Below are 4877 nucleotides of genomic sequence, written 5' to 3'. Positions count from 1 at the left end.
TCTGTTTTACTGTCAGAAATATGTCATAATTCCATTGTTCAGTCATTATCTCCAGTGTATATATTACAGTTAATTGTGATGGCTTGAAATGTGACAACGGTAATGCCGAAGACGGAACTTGTGTTCTAAATGGAAACAAACCAAACTGCTATTGCAAAGCAAATTATATCACAGGGACAGATGGCAGATGTATAGGTGAGATCGGAAAAATTTTTGTTACGTGCAACAATAGTTAGCCGTATCTGTTATACGTTGATAATTAGGGAAGAATCATATATTATTAATGTAATTATTAAGAGTTATCGGCAGGGAATCATGATCTACTTGAAAGTTGAAATGGTATTTCCACTAGTTTTCGTAAAGGCTATTAATATTATTCACGCTACTGGGACCCAACAAGCAAGAATAGATCTGTGCAATCACAAAAGCTTGAGTGGTGAAAAGATTGCATCCCTCTTCTCCCCTTCCTGAGAACGTTATTTCTCCAATCACGCGGATATGGTCGAGGCTCCTTTTAATTTCTTCAATCAAATCAAAACATTTATTCTACTATGTATCTGTGTATTTCATTGATAAATTTGTTAGAGTCAATAAAACAACCCATCTTACACCAGATTGCTAAGTGGGAACTCTCAGTAAGGGATCACCATCTGTATAGCAAAATTCACATATGATTTTTCACATAATTCTATGCAAAATATTTATTGTATCAGAATAACAACGAAATCCAGTTGACAAGAATATATTGCATTTTTCAGGTGAGGAACGTATCCGGTGTGAAACAATATCTTCCTTATCATAAAATATCAAAAATGGTTTCCTTCCTGCAATTATTCTTAGAATGCTGCTTTCAAGTATTACTTTATTACCCTTTACATTCAAATCCCTTTCCAATAAAAGATGAAGACCCCACTATTTATTCAATTTCCATCTCCCCCTAGCGTATTCAGTTCAAATCAAGCAAGATGTTTGAAAAATATCCATTATTATTCCTTTGTATTGGAGCATTTATTCTAAAATTCCAAGTATACCCACGGTTTTATTTAACCATGATCTGTGCTTTGTTAGTTTATCAGAATAACAACGAAAATCACTTCACCAGAATATTCTGCATTTTTCAGTTGAGGAACGTATCCAGTGTTGAACAGAAACAGATGCGTTCCTTATCCTTAAATATCAAGGATGGTTTCCTTCTGCAATTATTCTTAGTGCTGTTTTCAATTATTGCTTTATTACCCTTCACATTCAAATTCGTCTTCAATAGCACATGAAGACCCTACGTACATTCAACGTCTGTCTTAGCCTAGCCTATTTATTACAATTCAAGCAACATTTACGAAATATATCCGTTATTATTCCCTTTTATTTGAGCATTTATTCTTAAATTCTTAGTTTACCCACGATTCGATTTAATTCCCTCAATAAAAGGAAAGTTTCGTTCTACTTAATTTCTGTTAATAACTTTCAGAATTTTTGTAGACTCAAACACATCACCCTCTCGTTCATGTTTGCAGTTAGGAGACGCTCCACATATTATTGTCAACTATATTCCTAAAACATCATATTATTTTTCTCACAAACGCTCCATGCTCTCCCTGATATGAGAATCAGAAACCAATCCAACATAGAAGACGTGAGTTCAAAAGGTTCAAATGACTTTTTATCAAGCCATTGTTGAGAAACCCTTGGTCCCTTTACCATAAACCTAGGACGGTTTTCTGAAACAAAAAATAAATCAAGCTTGACATCTGCAACACATGTAGGCAGGATGGTTATCCGTTTATCTGAAACCATATTTGACTGCCTAATCAGAAATAACGATGTTCATGTAGAGTAGCTTATCGCCCATTTTTCTTGAGCAAGATTTCCTAAAAAAGCAAGTTCTCCAGCTCGGTAAATGTTTTTGTACCAATCCTATTTTTTATCGAATGAGTTTCTAATTCACAAGTAATATCTTCCAGGTGTGCAGCATCCCCGCTCTGGGTAAATAACCTGGTGATATTCCAATTCACAACTATGGTCTCAGGCTAAGAGACTCATGAAATTTATTACTCATATATATCTGAAATATAATGGATAAAAGGCATTTTATATCTATTCATCAAAGGCCTTCCTTCTCAATCATTTCTAGCATTCCTGACAATCTTGTACATTTTGAATTCAATTCCTGGTAGTATGATTTCAACTGTAAAATGGAATCGCGAATGCTTAGATACAAAGTACCAATTTAAAAACCAAGCGCAAAAAAGTATTTTTCCTTATTTCTGTTACGGCTAGCTTACTGGTGCCTATATGAAACTTAATATTCATGCAATTTGGCGTACACTTGCCTGTGGGCAGCAAAACACAATAAGAAAAAGTGGACAAATATATTCATATGGAGCGCCTGTGTATTCATCGCTATATATGCCAAGAAGTTCATGAACTGTAGAACTCAGAATCCTTCTCTATTCCTACCATTTTCAAAAATATAAGAAATATATTTCTGCCATTAAAATTGTATGAAACATTATCGAACTTATTTATTTATAAAAATATCTCCCATAAAATTATTTTCTCTGAATCTATGTAGTAGGATTCATAAGAGATGAAATCTTTTCGAGTATTGTGAGGCCAAACTCATTCAAGAAGAGTATTTCCTTCGAATACAAATCTATTCCTCTCTCAACCTCAATACTCTTATCAATTAACAATAAATCAATAACCTTACTTGAATTTCTTCTACACAGCGTATACATCGATTCGTATTCCATCGTACGTCTCCTCTCAATAGAAGGTTAACAAATTCAATGATGGAATTAATTTATTGTACAATTTCATACTGCAATCTGTGATATTCTATATCGATATTTCATGCCATAACTCTACTGAGCTTATCGCTATTGTATCCCAAGTGTCTACTAAATTACACTTCGGTATATATTTCCTTTCAAAGCTAAAACGGTTTTCTTGATATAATTTAATTTTAGTCTTCGATAACGTTATTTAATTAACGTTAATTTATTAGGACATGCATGTATGTATTGTATGTTTGAGAATTATACTAGAAAAATTTGATTTAATTTTATGGATAATTATATATCCTAAAAGAAACCAAAAAATTGAATGTATATTATATTAAAAGGTTTATAGTCAATTTGCTTTAATTTAATTTTAGTTTCAGTTTTTGTATCATAAAAGTATATAATATATATGAGAGTCTAAAATAAATCAAAAATTGTATGTAATTCATTGCTCAGTCATTATCTCTAATGTATATATTACAGTTAATTGTGATGGTTTGAAATGTGACAACGAGGATGCCGAAGACGGAACTTGTGTTCTAAACGGAAACAAACCAATCTGCAATTGCAAAACAAATTATATCGGAGGGACAGGTGGCAGATGTATAGGTGAGACCGGAAAAATTTCTCTTACGTGCAACAATATTTAGACGTGTCTGTTATACGTTGATAATTTAGGGCAGAATCATATATTAATAATGTAATTCTTAAGAGTTATCGGCAGGGAATCATGATCTACTTGAAAGTTGGCATGGTATTTCCATTAGTTTTCTTAAGCTTCTTTACATTATTCACGCTATTGGGACCCAACATCCAAGAGCAGCCCTGTGCAATCACAAAAGAAATGAATGGTAATAAACTTGCATCTTTCTCCTTCCCTTCTTGAGAGCGTTATTTCTCCAATCTCACGGATATGTTCGAGGCTCCTTTTAATTTCATCAATCAAATCAAAACATTACTTCTACTGTGTATCTGTTTATTACGTTGAGAAATTTGTTAGAGTCAATAATGCAATCGCTCTTAAACCAGATAGCTGCCTAGAAACTCTATCAGGAATCACCGTTTGTGTGGCGAAATCATCATATGCGTTTTCACCCAGTTGTATGCAAAATATTTATTATATCAGAATAACTACGAAAACCAGTTTACCAGAATATATTGCATTCTTCAAGTGAGGAACGCATCCAGTGTTGAACAGAGACAGATGTCTTCCTTATGCTGAAATATATCAAGGATGGTTTCCTTCCTGCAATTATTCTTAGAATGCCGTTTTAAATTATTGCTTTATTACCCTTCACATTCAAATTGCTGTCCAAAAAAACAGGAAGACACTCCGTATGGTCAATGTCAGTCTCACCCAAGCTTACTCCATTCAAATCAGAAAATAGGTATGAAAAAACCGATTGTTCTTCCTTGTTTGGGAGCATTTATTCTTAAATTCCTATTATACCTGGTTCGATTTAAGTCCCTTATTAAAATTAAACTTTCTCTCTACTTAATTTCCGTTCATGCCTTTTAGATTTTTTTGAATTCAATCACATCACCACTCTATTTCATGTTTGCAGCTGGGAAACGCTCCACATATTATCGTCAATTTCATTTCGAAATCATCATATTATTTTTCTCACACATCTTCTATGGTCTTCCTGATATGAGAATCATAATGAAAACCAATATAGAAGATGTGAATGCAAAACTCCAAGTGACTTCTTATCAAGTCAATGTTGAGAAACTAATAGCCTCTTTATCTTTATAACTAAGGACGGTTTTATGAAACGGAAAATAAGTTCAGGATGACATCTGTAACCTAATTAGGCAGGATGCTTGCCCATTTTTCTGAAACCACATTTGACTGTTTAATCAGAAATAACATCGTTTACGATGTTATTTCTGATTAAACAGTCAAATATTTCTGATTATGAAATATTTCTGATTATCTTCTTTGGCATGTTATTTGAGCAAGATTTCCTGAAAGGCCTCATTAGTTTCAGTTTCATTTTCTTGACGCAATTTTATTTAGACACACACAATGTTGAAAAAAAGCAAGCCCACCAAGTCGATTTTTGTTTTCTTACCAGTCGTATTTATTGAATA

The sequence above is a fragment of the Typopeltis vanoorti genome, chromosome 1 (assembly GCF_054136105.1).
Source record: "Typopeltis vanoorti isolate ZY-2024b chromosome 1, IOZ_Tvanoo_1.0, whole genome shotgun sequence".
NCBI lineage: Eukaryota > Metazoa > Arthropoda > Arachnida > Uropygi > Thelyphonidae > Typopeltis > Typopeltis vanoorti.
This window is presented reverse-complemented; position numbering follows the sequence as displayed.